The sequence below is a fragment of the Thunnus thynnus genome, chromosome 9 (assembly GCF_963924715.1).
Source record: "Thunnus thynnus chromosome 9, fThuThy2.1, whole genome shotgun sequence".
Lineage (NCBI taxonomy): Eukaryota > Metazoa > Chordata > Actinopteri > Scombriformes > Scombridae > Thunnus > Thunnus thynnus.
Genome location: NC_089525.1, coordinates 2,980,414 through 3,001,358, shown reverse-complemented (window position 1 = coordinate 3,001,358; position 20,945 = coordinate 2,980,414). Strand labels below are relative to the sequence as shown.

The 20,945-nt window shown below is 38.0% G+C and overlaps 1 long non-coding RNA gene across 1 annotated transcript; it reads right to left on the bottom strand.

Annotated features, from left to right (window-relative positions):
• Window positions 1-12,082: 12,082 nt before the first annotated feature.
• On the bottom strand, window positions 12,083-15,305 carry LOC137188719 (uncharacterized). Its single transcript, XR_010929483.1, has 4 exons — window positions 14,120-15,305; window positions 13,857-13,928; window positions 13,314-13,393; window positions 12,083-13,204 (listed from the first exon to the last, which is right to left on the bottom strand). It is a non-coding gene; the product is annotated as an uncharacterized lncRNA (long non-coding RNA).
• Between the last annotated feature and the right edge of the window lie 5,640 nt (window positions 15,306-20,945).

Here is a 20,945-nt window from a genome sequence, read left to right as displayed (position 1 = left end):
GGCAAGATACTTAACCCCAAATTGCTCCTGATGGCTGTGCCATAAGTGTGTGAATGATTACATTTTTTCTCTGATGGGCAGGTTGGGACCTTGCATGGTAGCCCCTGCACCCATTCACCGCATGAATGTGTGTGAATGGGTGAATGTGATTCGTACCGTAAAAGCGCCTTGAGTGGTCGGAAGACTAGAAAGGCGCTATACAAGCACAGTCCATTTACCATTTACCATTTATATTCGGAGGTGGCGGGTTTAGTGGCCAATTAGATCCTAACTTTCTGTTTCCAACTGCAAGTGGGACTGTTTTTCAAAAAACATAACTAATGTTTGTCATGGTATTTACTGTTGCCATGACAACAAAGGTTGCCTAACTTTAAGGAAGTAGTAACCTTAACCCACACAACATTTCAAGTGATCATTTTAACACAAACCATGATCTTTCCCTAAACCTAACCAGACCTTAACCACAGCCTTGTCACACCATAAAACATCATCATTTTTTAAACAGTGATTTGTAACAGTTTTGGAAAGAACAGACACATTATGTTATCCTGCCGATGGAAGCGCCATATTAGAAAACACTCCTATGGGTCATTCTGGAGTGCATGGTACAAACAACCTGTGCTCCCAAGTCCCAACTGACAGAAAAAAACATGGTGCATTCACAAAATATATTCCAATTGAAATACATTAGTCTGAAAGTCCTGCTGAGAGTCATGAAAGAAATGGAAAATTTGTGTCCATGTACACAAATCTATAAATTTCATGAAAAAACATTTCAAAAACTGCTGTGAGACTGGGTTGGCTAAAATCAGCTACAAACTGCATAGAGCTACAGAGTTTGTGAATATGATCTTACTCTACTTTTCTCATCATACAGTCATTGTTATTAGTGTCAAAATATTGCGTTTTGATCTTTACCAGCACTGGATTTGACCCAGTGTTGGACATGCTGGACAATGGTGCCCATCTCCGTAGCTGCTGGTTTTTGTTTCTTGGAATGGGTTTGTTTCACGGTGAAACTCCACTCAACCCGTCTACTGTATGAGCTGGCTTCAACACATCAACTGCATTCTATCACTGCTGTTGGAGTGAAAAAGGAGAAATAATCAGAGAGGAGCGAGAGGAGGGGTTGCAGATCCACGCAAGCATGAAATAACCAGATATTGTTACCAAATCTCACAAACAATTTCACATGAAATTTTTCCCACTCAACCTCTTCCTGTCTCTCATATCTACACCTCACATTTTCTCTCGTACCCTTTGTCTCTACCCATCCATCTCTTGTTCCTGTGCTAACCTCTACCCACCTTTCTCTCCCTCTCTCTCTCCTTCCTCCCCTCTCCTCTGAATGTCTCTCTCGCCCCTCCAGGTTGCCCTCCGCCTCCTCCCGTCTTCCTCTCGTTACCATTTTATAGGCTTGTTAGTTCCACTTGAAATGCCAAATGACAAACAATCTAAACCCAGTGAGCCGCTACCTTGCTGCCCTCACAGAGCTGCAGAGTCTAAACAAACAGGATATGAGCTGAAACACTCACATAGTCCGCCCCCGCCTGCCCACCATAAATCCTCATATAGGATTTAGACACTTAAACACACACATGAGCTGTGTAACGACAAACACAAAATCATTTTTCACCTCTGCATTCTGAGTGTGAAGAGGACGTGAAATACTGTTGCTGAAGTTGTATTCTACCTTTCATGTTCAAGTTTGATTGATTCCTGATTGCTGAATTATGTTTGAAATATTTGTAGCGATATATTTTATAGTTACTTATTATGCTGAGATTCAGTGGAGAGTTTTAGTGTCCCATGCTGTTTTAGAGGCTTTTCCATCCATACAAAAATTACATTCTGTGCAATATAGAATTGTCAATTGTCGAATCTTACATATCACCACAAAATGTGAGCTATCAGCTGCTTAATAAACATAGTCATCTTAAACAGTTGTCAAAAACAGTCCTCCTTCTGTGCAAAAATGTATTTAAAAGTTTATGTGACGCTAATATGAAGCTTCAGCGTCCAAATGAGTCAAATCAAGTAGATATCTTTCAACGTTACAGTCTTTTTAGTGCCAAAGTCCCTCTTTTTGTTACTATACTTCCACTGCAGCTCAACATTTGATGCTAAAAAGACTGTAATAGTGGTAGATATCCACTTGATATGACTAATGCAGACTGCTAGAGCCTCATATAAGCTTGAGATAAACTTTTAAATACATTTTTGCATAAAATAACTGTGTAGACTAGGGCTGAGTCAAATACTCGAATGAAACAAGTATCCAGTATGGATAAGGTACTTTTTACGAACACAAGTATCATCCGAGTAAAATGTGTTAATATCTGTACTCATGATGAAGGAAAATCCTCACTGGGTAGCTGTGTCCACATCGTTCTGCGATAGGCCAGCCATACACAGAGTCTATACAAAATTGACTGCTGCTGCACCACACAACACAATCTTGCCATCGTCACAGCAACTCTGTCTACAGGGATTAACAGCTCGCAACTCTCACTGCCTCTACACCTGTCCTATCTCGGTTTGTAAAATATCTAAAGTCAGGCGAGTTACTTGGAGAACTTGGCTCGTACCAGACACGGTGCTTTTGACAGGAAAACAGTTGCAAGGCTGAATGCATATTTCCATGTTGGATCGCCAACATGGGCTGTTTGCATAAATCACCCAGGTTCACACCATCAGTTCATTTAAAAAAACAAAAAACAAACAGAGTAACAATCTAGGCTGCAAATAAATAACTCAAGCTCAATTTTGACCTGTGTACCTATACTATAGCTACTTTACTTATTTGAAAATGTATTTGAAAATGCTTTTGTAGACCTGATGCCAATGTCAGACTGAAGTTATGTACCAAGATTTATGATGATTGGACAAATGGTTAATGAGTTATAGTCAATATTGTATTTGACCACACACATTATTTGCTAAACACACTTGTGCAAGTTCATTATTATTTTTATTTTCAATATATATATATATATATATGTTTTTTTTAAAATATGGCTGGTCATGCACTGAGTGCCTGACACTTTTTCTCACTATAACCACAATTCTGAGGCTGTTCTGTAAATAGTTTTCTAATAAACAATAAATATATAATAAGCAATAAATGTGGTTCTGATAAAACCATTTCCATTTCAGGCTTAAAATACCAACTCCCAGTTAAGCCCTACCCATTTCCAGTGTAAGCCCAGACCTCTCCACGCACAGATACGGATACAGTAATTTAGTTGTTTGAACAGATACAGATACAGATAATGGTGTACTCGCTCACCCCTAATGTGGACACACTGTGGATTTTGTTCCCCGTCACTTACATTGAAAGCACATTTGAAGGGGATCTTTTACTAACCAGTATGAACAGGAGGAATGATTACAGTGAGGAAAACCTCTTTCACTGTTCATATGGACAGCTGACTGTTGGTTTAAGACAAACTTTAAAAATTGTGAACCTAAGGCTTAGTCACACAGTATGTCCAAAATGTTTTGTTCTCTTATCTAAAAATTTCAGTTCAACTTTAAGATACACCACAGTGTGCTGCTAATTTGAAGGTCTTTTCAGTTAAAAATGGTATGAACAATTTACAATTTACCCACCTCAAACATCTGAGTGAAGATGGTGCCATCATATATTGTGGAGGCACATTCAAATGAGCAATGTTAGAGAAACAAATGATTCTCTTTCTGTTTGTTTGTTTGGGAAAGGCAAATTTTGATTAAACATAATTTACAAATATAGCTGCAAATGGCAATTTGCATGTTCAAACCTTTTTGCGCTTAACAGAAGGAAGCAGCTCAATGGTTGAAAATTAATGGCATAAGCAAAAACGATTGGGTTTCACGCTTCACAAAGGTGAGCAAAGTCACTTCAGCTAGTTTAATTCTGTTTAAAAGAGTGAGAACAATTACACACTTGTTTCATCATCAGAATGCCTGCAGCATTTCAATAATTGTGCACTCAAAGTTCCGCCATTCGTCCACACTTCAGCGGATTTGACCGAAACCTGGTGTGTATGTTCAGTAGGAAGCACAGGATGCCCCCAGTGAGTTTAATCAGGATTGCTCACAAGCATTTGAGTTATGAGCAAATACGTGATAGGTCACGCCCACTTGCACTGATCAATATCACGCTTCAGATTTTGGTTGATACTTGCCCCCAGAGCAAGCACACCAATTTTAGTGAAATTCTGTCCGCCTGTTATGGGACAGGCTCAAAATGCTTTGGTAGACCTGATGCCAATGTTAGACTGAAGTTATGTACCAAGATTTATGATGATTGGACAAATAGTTAATGAGTTATGGCCAATATTCTCTTAGTCCCATCTGTTGCAAAGATATTTTGGTTGATGTCAGTCATGTTTTTTGATAAATGTTACTCATTTATAATAGAAATGTGTATCTCAGTTGGAGAAGGAGGTTGTGCCTCAACAATAGAATTATCAGTAGAGTGCTGAACCCAAAATCCAGTAGGCATGTTCCAAAAATACAATTTTAAGATGTGCTACCTTTTTATATATGTGTATCTCAGTCTCACAAGGCTGTATACCCAGTTTGGTGTTGATTGAGTCAAAATCCAAAAAGTAGATGTCATATTGCTGTTTTTCACATTAGGCAAATTAGCAAAAAATCCATCATGGTGGGCTTTTATGGTCCGGAGGCTTTTCTGTAGAGCACATTGAGCTGGTCTTGTGTTTAAAAATTCAAATCAATCGGACTTATGGTGTGAGGGGCGTGGCCTTTCTAAAAAAGAATTTTTGGGGCTTAATTATAGCGCCACCATCTGGCCGATTGGACTAATATTTCTTGGGAAGCACATGTACATCATTTCCAGTTATTGGGCCAAGTTTCATGGTTTTCACTCATTCCAACTCACGGCAATTTAAGCCGTGGCAGAATAAAATGTATAATCATCATCATCATCAACATCATCATCATCATCATAATCATAAAACATGAGTAATAATAATAATAATGACGATGATTATAATAATAATAAACCACAAACATAGAAGGGTTCTACCCCTTTGGGGTTTGAACCCTAATTAATAACATTGACACTCCACTAAGAGTTGATAGAAATTGGTATAAATGTCATGGAGGGACTATGGAATTAATATGATTCTGCTAAATTTCTCCTCTGAGAGATGATTACATGTTTCTTACATCATAATGTAATTAATTTCTATAACACTGTTGAACTTGCAATTTATTCTCTATGTACTTGTTCACTTTTAATGTCATGTTGTCATATTTCATTTGTGTATGTTAGTGTTTAACTTCTATAGGTTGTATATTGGTTATATATCAATTGATACGTTTATTTTTTTTTGATGAGTGCAATATAGAATCATAGAGAAAAAATATTTTTAATCAAAGTGTCCAGGCATCAGTTAGGCATGGTATGAAAATGTTTGATGGGGATTATTGTAAAAATGTGATGAAACAAAGAAATCATAAGCACACATGTAAACCACAAAAAACATGTGACAACCCGCCTCAGACAAATAGAGTACTTCTTTATCAAACATCTGCTGCTCCTGTGTTTTGTTGTTGGCTCTAGGCCTTGCTGAGTGACTGTTCCATGCTACTATCAGAGCCATCACCACCCTGTGTGTGTGCCTGCCAGTGAGTGTGTGTTGGAAGTGTGTGTTTGTTTTCTGTGGTAGAGGGGAGGTGCAGGGTGAACAAACATGTCCTTTTGAGTCAGTGGCTGCAGAGCTAATATTGACCAGCGCGCTCGGCGACATGCAGCAGGTCAAATTAAGCACAGTAGCGACAGTCGCAGAGCACAAAGAGCCAATGACACGCCTTATCACCTGGATGAATTAGCCTCCGTCTGTCAGACTGATCACCAACACAACACAAACTGAGAGGGAGGGAGAGACAGGGATGAACACAAGCTTCTCACATACCAATTGCAAGTGGCACGGCCAAAAAGGTGTAAATACTGGCAAAATGGTGTAAATACTGACAATCTAAAGCTAATCCCCTGTGACTCATTTTATGACCAAGGGCTTGGCTTGAGAAATGAGACTACTAATCAAGTTTTAACTCCTCTTGACTTCTTGACTCTTGATTTCTTGGGTTAATCCACATGAATGTGAGAAACTTGTACCAAAACTAGACTCTGTTAGAATCTGGGTCCAACAAACCAATCCAGATATTTTAATTCTAATAGAAACCTGGTTGTCTGATAAAATTAAGGATGATGCTATTGCACTTGACGGTTACAATACATATAGGGTGGACTGAACAACTCTCACAACTCTCTGTGTCTCTGCCAAAAGAATTTGAATTCCTAGCATAAAATGTCTCTCTAAATGCTAATAATAATATGGTGGTAATCAGGGCCTATCGCCCCATGTCTGCTCATCAAAGGGCCTTAGATAAATTGGTAAATCTTATATCTGAGTATGAGGCTTCTGAAGTTTTGCTCATGGGTGACCTTAACCTTGACTGGTTATCTTCTATCTCTGAGGGGCTAAAAAAAAATCATTGTATTGAATTAAATTTAACTCTGCTCATTTCTTCACCTACTCAGCCAGACACCAGAAATCCAGAAAAGTCGACCCTGATATAATCCTAACCACATAACCACATAAATTCACAGCCAGTGGTGTGTTTGCCCGAGACTGAAGTGATCATTGTCCAATTTTCTGCATTAGAGATTCAAGACAAAAAAAATCCATCACATATTATTATAAAGAGAGACTTTAAACGTTTTGCTGAGCAGGCTTTTCTTCGTAATTTATTTCTCAGTGATATCACAAGGTTATGTGCTATTCCTGACCCTGAATTAGCCCTAAGCCATTTCACAGATGTTTTAGCTCCTTGGCAAATAAACATGCTCCCTTTAAGAAATACAGGGTAAAAATAGATCAAATCCTTGGTTCACACCTGTATTCTCAGATGCTAAGGTTAAGGGATGTAGCATGGGCAAAATTGCAAGGCTCAAAGTCCTCTATAGAGCGGCAGATCCTTAGACAGTTAAGAAACAAATGTGTCAGGGCAATTTGAAATGAAAAACATGTTATTTTGTTGATATCCTGTCCGATTGTAGTGGTAATCCAGCAAAATGGAAAACAATGAAGTCACTAAAGCATGGTCATGTTTACTGCCTACCCAAGTATGTTTCTCTAGATTCTGTCATTGTCTCAGAGAAAGAACAAATCTGTGACATTTTTAATAGTCATTTCATTTATTCTGGTCATCTGTTTGAAAATCCAAATCTATCTACAATTGCCTCAGTCAACGATGGGCACAGCTGTAATAGAAATAGCCCTTTTTGGGAAAGATTTAGAAAGTTCTCTGTTAAGGAGGTATTTGATGCCCTGGCCTCAATTCACCCAAAAAAGGCTACTGGAGCAGACTTCTTGAATTCAAGACTCTTACCTATTATAGCTTCTACTTCTAATTTAACTCTTATATCCAGAAGATTTCCACACTTTATTCCTAAAGTGTGGAAAGCAGCACATTTACTGCCGCTGAATAAAGACACTAGCGATCCAAATAGCTGCTGCCCAAACTCTAAACTGTCACATTTAGCCAAAATCCTAGAAAAGCTCATCAATAATCAAATGCATCTGTTTGAGTATTGCATTTTAAACCCCCAGTCTGTTTTAAGACATATCACTTTGACATATCACTTTGACAGCAGCATGTTAGCTAGTAAATGATATCATCTGTTTTCTGGATAAGGAGTGTTGTATTGCCCTGTTCGTTGATTCTTTTGGATAGACTTAGATAAATTGGTTTTGACACAAATGCATGCAACTGGTTTCACAGTTCAATCAATCTGACTTCCTTGAAGTTACAAAAGGGGTCCCACAGGGTTCAATACTAGGTCCTATCCTGTTTACATTGTATATAAATGACCTGGGCTCATTGTTTAGGAAGAGCTCTATTTATTATTATGTTGACGACACAGTAATTTGCTCATCGGCTCTTCACCAGATCCCAAAGAAAAATCCAGTTTTACAATAACTGGGGCTCAAATTAAAAACCCATGTTATAAAGGACTTGGGTATCTGGTTAGATGTAAAATTATCTTTTAAAACTCATGTTGAGGAACTTACTAAAAAGCTTAAATTTAAATTAGGTTTCTTTTTCAGAAATAAACAGTGCCTCTCTTTTAGCAGTAGGTTGCAGATTGTACAGACAAGATTTTTATCAGTGTGTGACTATGCAGATGTAATTTACATGCATGCCGCTGCTCATACCCTCAAACTCCTTGATGCTGGCTGTTTATCACAGTTCTTTTAGATTTATTACAGGTGACAGTTTTAGAACCCATCATTGTATCCTCTATGAGAAAGTGGGATGGACATCACTTACCAATCAAAAGGAACAATGCTGTCTCTTTTTATTTATAAAGCCATCCTAAATAAGTTGCCATTTTATTTATCATCACTTTTAAGACTTGGAAATATGGGATACCTTATCCATTCACAAGAATGGATTACCTTGCATTCTCAAAAACTGCATTCACCTACTATGCTCCTCATAGGTAGAATAAGTTTCAGGACTCCCTTAAGTTAGAAAGTGTTTTAACCCAAGATCATTTTAAGATTATGTTGTATGATGTTTTATGTGATGAATGCTCCTGTTTCTCTTAATGTGTCTGTTTTATCCCTGTGTAATTGTACTTATATAACTGTCTTTGTCTTTGCATTCTTTTTGTATTTTATAAGTCATTTGTCTTGTGTTTGTGTTGTATTTATGTTTGGTATAAGATTGTTGGTTTTACACTTTTACACATTTATTATGACTTGTTTTGGTTGTGAATTTGAATGGCACCATTGGAAATTAAAGCATTGCTTTCAATTGGTTTCCACTGAGTAAATAAAGGTTATCTATCTATCTATCTATCTATCTATCTATCTATCTATCTATCTATCTATCTATCTATCTATCTAATCTATCCATCCATCCATCCATCCATCCATCCATGCTGCAGCTGTGCAGGTTGTATATTTGGATCTTTAGCATATGTTGTATTTTGAAGGAGACTTATTTCCCTTTTAAGGTGTTTATTCTTCTCCGACACCCCATGTACAGATAAGAAGACCTAGAAAAAGAGATTAGCATGTCGTATGGTAGCTAACTACCATACAGGAACCAAGCACTCACTGCTGGGCTTTTTTTATATTCTTTTTTAGTCTTTTTTTAGTGTTTTTTCTTTTTTTTTCCAGTAGGTTTTCTCTGGATGTCTGAGATCGAGAACTGATTAGGTTACCGATTCAATGAACATTGAGATACAAATTATTCCTGTAACACAATTCCAAGGCAGCTCACAATAATGTGACACTGACAACATATCTGCCTGGAGCTGCATATACAATGCCACATACACTGTGAAGCAAGAATCTCTTAAAATAGCGTACGATTAATCAATCCATAATTATTCCTGAAAACATACCATACATTAATGCATTCATTCACACATTAATTTGAAGTATCTGAAACATCCCTTCATTACCGTTGTTATTACAAGTTTTAAAAAGATAAAAACTAAAAAAAAAAAATTAAAAAACTAAAGCCCTTAAAAACATTATTTTACACATTAAGCAAATTAGCATGTTAAGTAAGTCATGTCATGCACCCCTTATGCTCTACCTACTTTGTTAATTCAAGACTTTTGGAAATAAGGTTTCTAAGGGGATTGGGTTTCACCTTTTTAAATTAAATAGTGCAGCAACCATTCAAAACCTGCCTGTTCAGAATGGGCCACTTGCTTATTATTCCTCAAGAACTGTATATGTATATATCAATTGAAAAACATATCAATTAAAACAATAAGGAATAAATAAATTAAATGGTTTAAATCCAGACAGAAACCTCACCAGTGAGACTAAACTGAGGTTGAACCATAGAAGCAGTTTAGGGCCTTCCACTGGTTGAATCTGCTGTCAATCCATTGTGTCTGTGCTCCTATTAGCTAGTTTTACTGCCTCCACCTCTCTTTTTTCTCCTGTGTGTGCTTTTTTTCTCCTGTGTGCACTTGTTCTACTCTCTTGGACAGTTTAACTGAGCAGGGCACGTACCTTTGTCATGGTCAGATGGAGTAATAACTTCAGTAATGCACTCTTGGATTTTGTGAAGATCCTGCCTTGATTAGAGATGCGAAACACATCTCAATGTGTAGCCAACAATCCGATACATCAAAGATACATATGAAGCAACTACCAACGCAATACGATATGATTCAACCTTATTGCGATAAGTGCAGTTCAACACAATTTGATTCAACACAATGCTATTCAATGCTATTCAATGCAAAACAACGCGATTCGACACAATGCAAAAGAATGATGCCATGCAATTCAATATGATATGGTAAATCATAAGGTATGGTAAATCATAAAGTAACTAAAAAAGTGCTATTTTTACTTTACATGTTTGTTTCTCTAGTACTGCAACTCAGTAAGCATCTCATTTATGCTGTTTCTTTTTGACCTCTAAACACTCGGATCTTTCATAAACAGGCCTTTTCAAAAGTCCTGTGTAGTGACGTGTTCTCTGTCCCCAGTTTACATGCATATGCTCAGTGACCCAAACAATTACTGTCAAAATAGTTTAATAATTCACTTCGACGTCCAGAACAATAATTCTAGAGCACGAGTTCCACCTGGAACGTTTTGGCAGCGAACTTAGCTCAAGTATGCCAGCGCGCTTGAGAAACAGTTTAGAGAGGAGGAATCAATCTGAATATCAAATTTTAGTCACATTTTTAAGTAACAAAGGCATAGAGCCACTACTTATAATTATATATAAATAAATCTGATTTTACCCACACAAAGATGTTAGTAACGATGCATCACGAGTTCATCCCAAATTGTATCCGGTGCACACTTTTTTAATTGGGGCAGTTGCATCATTAACTTGAAAAAAAAATTGAGAAAATTGTTGAGTCTTTTGTACTTGGATTCATAGCTCTCCAGCCATCAACAAAGCCAACTCCTCCAACATATGTTTTACTGCTATGGAATTATGGTATCTTTAGCTTCCCTTGCCAATATAGATGCTATGTCCTTAAAAGTGGGATTATTCTAATTTGGAGCACTGATATTCATTATAGTCAGATCAAACACACCTATTGTCTTTATGACTGCTATATATCTGCCCTGTTTATCCTTTACTTCATTCTGTCCCGCAAAGCTGATGGACTGACTGATAAATGCTTCTGCTATTTGGACAAAATGCACAGAACACCTGCTCAGCTCATTCTCTTCTTAATTTCTTGTGTTCAGCATTACTCAAGTGGGTTTCCTGTAATAACACTGTTGAGCAATTCAACTGACGTAAAATCTTTTTTTGTTTTTTATGGGGTGTTTAATTCCTTGAACACTGTAGCTAACAACACCTAAACTTGACATGAAGTATTATTTTCATTATGTTTTTACTTTTACCCACCTCATGTTTACCTTCTCTCCTCTTCCCCTATTTCCTTTCTCTGATTAAAATAATTGACCACTTTCAGATTTACAACACACCAGTGTGTGGACTTAACAGACATGTCAAGGATGTAAGAACCCTTAACAAACAAATTTAGATGAACAGAGTAAACACATTTGACTCCTAAAAACCCAGCTGGTTGCAGTATTATATTGAAACCATGAATAAAATTCACTTTTATTGTACCCAGTCCCTGTTGTATTACAGGTAGAGAGTAGTGACCTCTCACTCAATCTGGGGGGGGCATGCTGTAAGTGCCATCCAAACCACAAACCAAAGAAAAAAAATATTTGCGTCTGATACGGTTTTTCCACAAAAAACGTATAATTACCATGTTAAAATCTTTAAAATGACATATATTCCCTCTTTCTCATTAAAAATTCCATAATCTATAAATTTGCCAAAGTTTAACTGCTGGACACAAGACGTTTCCTAATTCACTGTAAAGCCTATTCTCAGTGTATGTGCACTGGAGGCTTCAAGTTTCCACATCACACAAAAGTGCAACTAGAGTGTAAATGATGAAACAGGCTCTTTATATTGCAATATTTCAGTATTATTTCTGAATTCTTTCTTCAGCAGTTAGTGATATGTTCAGCTGAACTGGAAAATGACAAAGCTGAAACCAATTTCCGTAATTATAGTTTTCCCAGTTAACACATAGTACTGTAGACCACATGACATGACATGTCATATCTGGAGAAGCACAAGTGTCATTATTAACAGTAACAATGACTTTGTTTCATTTAAAGATCCCCTCCAGTCATTTATTAATACATACTAAACATACTCTACTTACACTTACTCTACTAACAATAATGTGTGTCTGACATGGTCTTTCCATGAAAAAAGTATAATTACAACTTTAAAATTGTTAAAGTGACATCTCCCCCTTCCCCCTTATTAAAAATTACAGAATCTATGAATATGCAAATATTTTTAATTTCAAAAGTTTAACTGCTGCACACAAGATGTCTCCTCCTTAACTGTGAAGTCCATTCTCATTGTATGTGCATTGGAGGCTTCAAGTTTCGACATCACACTTGTGTAACTTGAATACTGGACCCGGATTGGCTTCCAAACTTCAACTTTAAATTTATGATACCACAAATCATGCTTGTAGAAACATGCCATAAGTGTCAAACTTTGCACATACATCATTTCTGCACAGCGAAGCTCAAACATTCAAATGTAGGAACATGAAGAAAAACACATTTTTGAGTGGAGGGGGACTTTAAGAATCAATGCTTGAATAAATGAATCAATGCATCAGTGGTTGTTCAAAGAAAAATGTAGTGCCTATCAGTCTATGGGAAATCTACATGCCAAAAAGTGGTAGAGAACCACCTTCAAACTGCCATGTAAAAAAAAAAAAATCTCCCTTCTCTCTAATGGTCGTAGCCACCTCACAGTATATGAAGACTGAAAGTGGGGGTACAGAAAGTCTCATTGTCCCCCCTATTCTGGTGCCAATGCTATAGCCATCTACAGGTAGAGGTGGTGGTGGGGCATCTGGGTGGCATACTACAACCTGGCTCACTGGTAATGGATGCTGGTAGGAGATAGGACCACCTTCCTGGACTTTCCCAAAAGCTGAGTCAACCAGTGGGACGTCCACACTTATCGCCATGGTGGTGATGAGTGGAGCAACGTCTGCCGAGAAGTACACCTTGTCAACTTTGTGGATATCTGGATCTGGCAGATCCCCCCACACTGCCTTGTAACATGTACTCCTCTGAAGAATTTAATTTCACAATTAGGACTTTAAGAACAATTTTACACTCAAACAACAATCACAAAGTCATATAGTAGGCTATACAAGTGCATAGGACAATAGATATTACCTTACATCGTCAGCAAGCGTTAATTACTTCAGCTTAGTGGAAATGGATACCATGTCACTCCCTCGGCCTGGTTTCACACCCTATTAATTACACAAAAGAATTATCAAATTAAATGAAATGGTCATTGATGTAACACTCTAGATCAGCTCCTGGCACAAAACAAAAGACATTCTGTGACATTTGGCATGTTTAAACTATAACTAACCACTTCAGATTCTCCACCCCACAGACTCCACTACTGCTGCTGCTGTGCATACAGCTTCAAGATGAGGGTTGCTCTGCAGAGATCTTACCATTAACATTACATGGAGTTAAAGCAGCTAGATTGTTTTAGATCGGTAAAAAATACTGGTAGACGAACATCCCAAATCAACACCCATGACATACAGTAAAGAACAGCAGCCGTAAAAACCAGTATCTGGGGTTTCCATGAAAGCTAATGTTAACTAGCTACCAGTCAATGTTAGTGTTTGTTACTATGCATCCTGTTGTAAAATGTCAGCTAGCTAGGCTTATTTGAATCCTAAATCACAGGTTACCTACCCTAGCCACATCAAAACCCCAGAACATGAACTTGGTTGACGCTTACTCTCCCTGATGAATCTTTGTTTGAAACTGTGGGGGATTGGAAATCAATCATGTTATGCATACACTTAATCATACATCATTAAAGCATTTTACACTGGATCAAATAGCCTGTCAAGTTGTCAAGTTAGCTAGTAACTAGAGCTAGCTTACCAGCTAGCTTAAATAAACTTTCATAGTTGTGACTAGTGTAGATATTTACATCTTGAACCCTTTCTCACTTTTGCTCCTCAGGACTGAGCTTGCTACTTGTACTAGCTGATGTACATCGCTGATGGTAATCTTTGGTAGATCTTGGAGGCATCTTGTGTGAAACATAGCCATCTTCTTATCTTCTCTCTTGTATCTCAGGAACGGAAGTGTACAAGCACACATTCAAGAAACCAGGAATAGAAAGACATCATCCTGTGCAACTAGCAAATTTCAACCCTGTCTCCTAGAAATTACGTTCATACTATGTATATACAACTAAACTGTTTTCCCAGTGACATTACGTTAGCAAACCTCATCACTGCCTGGATTACGTTCAGAGGCACTGTTTTTTCGAATGAATGAAGCGCTACAGATGTTACTGGTTTCATTTGTCTGCTTTACCATCACGTTACAACAGTGCTGCTGTGGCAGTAAAAGGGGGGGCTGTGCTAGATAACTGTAGATGCTAGGTGGCAGCAGAGTACTTGAATTCTGCTGACAGGATTGTAGGATAATCCCCCCTCTGACCACAATGTAGTTACAATGGCAGAGTGATGCCATTGCAACTACATTGTGATAACTCCACTGGAGATAACTTGAAGATCCACTGGAAGAAAAACAACTGCAGGAGAAACTGACTGACTGCAGTGAGCTATCTTTCTTGTAGTTTAGCTCCACATATGCTGTAGTTGTGTGTGTTTTCATTACGTTAATTTGCAAATGCTCCTGTTACATATTAGAAGATATTATGGGTTTATCAAGAACATTTTGTGTACACATTTAGCAGTGTTGTAGTACTCGAGTCCAGGACTCAGACTCAAATCCGACTCGAGTCCTGATTTTCAGGGCTCGTGTCTCGACTTGGACTTGAGCACTGATAATTCAGACTCAGACTCAAGCATTGACTGCATTCAGACTCAGAAGTTGAAGACAAGGACTCAAACTTGTTAATTGATAAAGAAGTAATATATATCCAATTTTTTGCAGGTCACATTTTCCACACATAGCCACACTCACATCACACACACAGCAGCAGCTGCGGCACAGACAATGTAATGTAGCCACACACACACACACAACATGCACGTTGCGTACATAGTGCACAGAAAGCCACGGCCACACACATACGCACACAACATGCAGTCACACACACGCACAAAGACACTACAGCTGTACACACGTTGTTGCTGTGGAAGTTCTGTAGCGTGAGTTAAGAAGACACAAAGCTCGCAATTCATAATACCTTCAAGTCCAAAAATTTTTTTTAAAAATTAATTTTAAAATAATAATAATAATAATGAATTAATTTTTGAATTCTTAAAGAAAATCAGAATTGCCAAAAATTAGAATCGGTAGGTCAGACTTTTAAAAAATTGGAAATCATAATCAGTCAAGAAATTTGCAATAGATGCATCATTAATATTAATATGAAATCACAGCAGTGTCATTTTTGTTTATAATGTAGACCTTTTTTATTTGTATGTCAGCTCTTTCACCATGGCAGAGTGGAGCACTGGAGCCCATCTTGGAACTCGACTCGGACTCAACCTTAGCCAAGGGGCCGTTGGCCCCCACCTCCTTTTTCCCTCCTCCCACATTCTTTTTAAGTCGCGAATCACTGTATCCCCTCAAATGCCCCAATATTGTAACACTTACGGTAAAAAGACATTTCAATCATTCCCGCCCATAAATCTATGAATAAAGCAGACAAACATAAAACGGGAAGAATATTTACATTTTAATCCAATCAAAGAGGACAAAATCAAAGGTACACAGTGTACATTGCAACTAATAAAATTGTTTTAATGCTGTGACGTGTTTTAGCCTACTTTGTTTACAGTAAGTCTGTTTGAACCGTTGCGCTAGCTGTACCAACCTTAACTTAATATTACAACTATACTGGATCCTTCAGCAAACATGTCAAAAGAACCAGTGCATAAGAAAGGAAAATGCAGTCAAATAAAACTGAACTTCAACGTTACATCCCTGACATCCACAACTCCATTGGAGCCTGGCCCTTCAACCTCAGAACCAGCACAGCAGCAGCAAGAAGACACCCAAAGCAGCAGCTCTGTGCCCGCTGACATTGTTGAAACCACTGGCATTGAACCCAAACAGGCTAGTGCTGGCTCCGATTGCGTGGAGAGTTGTTGCGGGACATAGAGACGGGTATAGCTGCACAGCTAATTATAGACAAAAAGGAGACTGATAGATCATTTGGCCAAAGAGAAAGATACTTTAATGCAGAATGGTACAAAAATAGAGAGTGTTTAATTCTTTGTAAAACCAGGAAGTGAGCCTTCTGTGAAATATGCCGATTTGCTGCTGTCAAACAGCTTGTAACTTTCTCCAAATGTGGAGAGATGACGGCTTTGTAAAGTCAGGAATTAATAATTGGAAAAAGTGCGCAAGCCTCCCAGACAGCCATGACAGCCATTCTTTGTGTCTCACTTTCACAAAGTGTATGTCCAAAAAAAGTGTGTCCAAAAAAAATGCGCTTACTTCAGTCAGGCACCAGTCAACATTCAGCTTGGCAAACAAGAGAGCATTGAGCAAGAGAAAAGAAGGGATGGGATGATGGAACAACTGCACTGTCTGCTGTTTCTAACCCGACAGGGGCTGGCAATCAGAGGGCATACAGGTAAGGAGAGCAATTTTACTTATGGCAGCGAGCAGTTGTAGCCCACTCACTCGCGGTATTCACACATGGGCTCAATCGGACTTTGTACTAGGGAGCTGGCAGGGTAAAGTCCGTTTAATGTCCAATCTAACTGATTCGGACATTTGTGCTCACACATACAGCTCCTCCAGGTATTTCAGGGTTGCAGTTCATGTGTGAAAGGGACTATTGTTACTCTGCAGAAAATCAGTGAGGGTCTCTAGTCTATCTACTGCGACACACACATACACACACACTTTTTGGCCCCCCCCACTTCTGAAATCAATCTGGCGCCCCTGACTTTAATGACTCGGACTCGGACTCAGACTTCTTTAGTGACTTGGACTTGAACACCGGGGACTCAAGACTCCACTTGGACTTGAGACTTAGTGACTCGACTACAACACTGACAGTTAAATAGTGTAACGCTAACTCTGCTAGCTGCCATTTTTCTATGGATTTCCCATTGTATTAATATGTTGTAAGCATCATGCTAAGCGAGCATTACTGTCAGCCAGTTCATTTTATGACATTAAGTGTCATGTTGTGAAACAACTTTATTAAAGTAAGTCCTGCATTCAAAATATATGTAACAGTAAACATTTTTATTAGTTAAATGCAGTTTAAATATCAGATAAAGTCTTCAGCTGTTTCCTACTGTTGGAGGAAAACCTCCATTAATATATTCCTAAATTTAACATTGCCGAGCTTACAGGTAAACATCTACTCCCTCTAATATATCATTTACGATTTCTCATAAACAGACACTAACTCATTCTGAGAACATTTTATGTAGTTTGGTATTCGGCTCCACTCTGTAGTAATAACTTTACTGATCTTATAATACCTTCATGGCTTGTATGCGTCTTGTTATGTGCGGCACCATGTTTTTCCCCCTCCCTTCAACACTCCACATTAAGGTCTGCTCTGTTACATTAAAATACCAGCTGCTTTTCACTGTTGCTGAACATGAACACAAATGAGATGAAGCAGGTTTTCTGTGAATGATACACATCAAGTGCATTTTGGAGTCAGTTTAACTCTGAACATTGAGGAGAACAAATCAACATGAAATACATTCTCACAGAGCATTTTACTCAAACGTTCAGTATCAACATTTTTGTGATTCACCTGATGTTAATTAATAACATTTTTACATTATGTTGAAAACGAAATTAGGGTGGCATTATGTTAACTTCAAAATGTATTTGCTGTTGGAATTTAGTATTATAAACTGAATTTCTAGGATAGGGTTGCTTATTTTAAACAGGGCACCACAGAGAGCCAGAACACCTCAGGTTCTGTGATCAGTGAAGACAAGGGTGAGGAACTATGGTAGACAGGACAGTTGGAGGCATTCAGCAACCAAACATCACTTTTCAAATCTGTCACAAGCTAGTTGCTCTGCTCACACTTGTCCTTATTTAGCTCATGCCACCCGTATTATAAGATATGGACGTATGCAGATAAAATCCTCCCAAATACACCAGCCGCATTTTTTACTGCTTCCAGCCTTCATGCTAAATTAGGCTGATTGCCTTTCGGCTCAAGCTCTGTACTTAACATGACATGAGATTGGTATCCATTTTCTCATCTCACTGTCTGGAAAAAAAGTGAAAATGCTATGCTATTTGGATTATGTACACTACAGTAGTTTTTACACCTGCACGTAGCTCTGCCTATCATACAATCCTTAGTAGTAACACTGACAATGGCCATCTTAACGTTCATGTCAGTGAACATGTAGTCATCACAGTAGGATGCATACTTTCCTTTACATGTGACGTAAACACAGTATGGGCATAATGATAAAAGCCTCATGGTCAATGTTAGTGAAAACTTAAATTAACTTAAAGTTGTAATCCTTAAGATTTTAGTCCTGGTTGTCCTAGCGACATCTGTGGTTACCATTGTAACAGCAAGTTGGGTTTAATACTACACGTCCCAAAATTCTGGGGGCCATGAACACTGTTCTGTCAGAAAGACAAGAGTAACTATAGGAGCATGGCGCAGAGGTTAAGACACAGTCATCTACCTGAACGGTGAGGTTCCAATCCAACCCGACTCCTTCACTGCATCTCTCTCTCCCTTGTTTCCTGTCATTTCTCCATTTATCGCTGCTTGATAAACGCATAAAATGCTCAAGAAAATAATTAAAAAAGAAGAAAACCTATCGTGCAGTCTAACAGACTCATGTCAGTCAATAATCAGCCTTTTTCCATCATTCTGTGAGCAACTGTGATCTGATTTCATACTGGGCACGGCACAAGCAGTTTTCCACACTACAGCGGGCCACAGTTAAACTGGTTCCTGTGCTGAGGAACTGGAGGTGTGGAGCCTGTCACTTGCAGATATTCATCTTCATCTTCTTCAAACATAAATCCCTGCTAATTTAAAACTGATCCACTGATTAAAAAATGCTAAAATTGACTTGTAGAGTCATTGACCTTTGTAGATACATTTTTGATTAACAATTGTGGTTAAAGCTAATCACAGGGACAAATACATTGTGTTTCCTGTGGCTTCTTCACAATAAAAGTCACCCCCTCTGTTTCTGCAGTTGAATGCTTTTAATGTAAATTATTCAAATATCCCTGAATAAATATATATTAATATTTGTATTTTACAATTACAGATGAATTTTAATATCTCTGTCATTCCAAATGAGCTATTAAAGATATACTTGAAAACTACAGACCACATCAGAAACATTTGTTGATACATACATATGTTTAGAAGGAGCTTTTCATTTAAAGCAAAGAAATAGGAAGAAAATCCATACTGCCTTTTCTATCTCAAAAAAGGCATACTTTTGACTACATCACTGAAGGCACATGGCTTCTATTCTCTATTTTTTTAACTACCATAGCCTGTGTCTTATACCTGGTAGGAAAATGTCACAGTCCTTGATACTCCAGGTGTGCAGCTGCTGATAGACCCACTTGGAGAGAGCTATCAGACTCTGGGTATTTAGAGCAGCAAACGGAACAGAACTGGCTATATGTGGAATCAGTACTGTGCTGAAACAGATATATGATAACATGAACAATTTGTACTTTATATAGCACAAGTATATCAAACACAGTGCATCCCAGCAAACATAGAAGCTTAGTACAGCAGTAGTACAGCACACCAAAAATTGAATTTTTTTTTTGGCCTTGTGTAACCTCAATTATTTGTTCAAATTTTACAAGAAATTATTATTTCAGTGCTTTTGCTTTAAAAGGTCACCTTTTATTTAATGTGTAACTTGGTTTGTTTATAATTTTGTATCATGATATTAACTAAAGTACTGTATTCAAGATTCAAGAGTCATTTATTATCATTTTACAACACAAGATTGTATAATGAAATGTAGTTTGTAGTCCCTTAATACTACTCACAAAAGCAGAAATTATATAAATGGTTTAATGAATAAAAGTCATAAAGATAAAAATATTTTTTATATTAGAGTGCAGAGGATGAATTGAGGAGTCTCACAGCCTGAGGAAAGAAGCTGCTCTGTAGTCTGGTGGTACACCAGCAGATACTTCTGTATCTCTTGCCAGATGGCAGCAGGGTGAACAGGCTGTGGTTGGGGTGGATATTGTCTTTTAGTATCCTTTGGGCTCTGTGCAGGCTCCTCACCTCACCAATATCACTGATGCTACAACCTGACAAAGGTAAATTGTACTTGTGTAACAGGAGTGAACCTAGCAACCTTGTGCCCGCTCAGCAGGTGACATCAGAGGAGAATGAACTATTTTTCCTTCAGAGATACGATGAAACAGCAGGACCTCTTTAAGGACAGCAGACTTTGACTGGATGATGGTTTGGTCATTCATTTGATGAAAGAATTCATGGATGTGAAGCCATGTTGGTAGGTTATATGCTTAATTAACTTTGTACATTCCTGTTGGTTTGTCAGCTAAAGGTAGTGTTTGAGAATTGAATACTTAACTTTAGCGCTAGCTGATCAGTTAGTGTGCTCGTAAACTTGGCCCCACTTTTCACAAGTGCCACACAAGCGTCATTCATTTTGTATACATTTTCTACTGGCCAGAATGCCTTACTTGCCTTCTTAGCCGGTTACTTAGCTGCTAATATCATAAACTTCATAACGGTTTAACAGCAAGTTATTTGACGTCTGTAATTTATTATCTCGGTTCACCACGGAGATGCAGCAGACTCATCTTTATATGAGGGTTCTTGGCTAA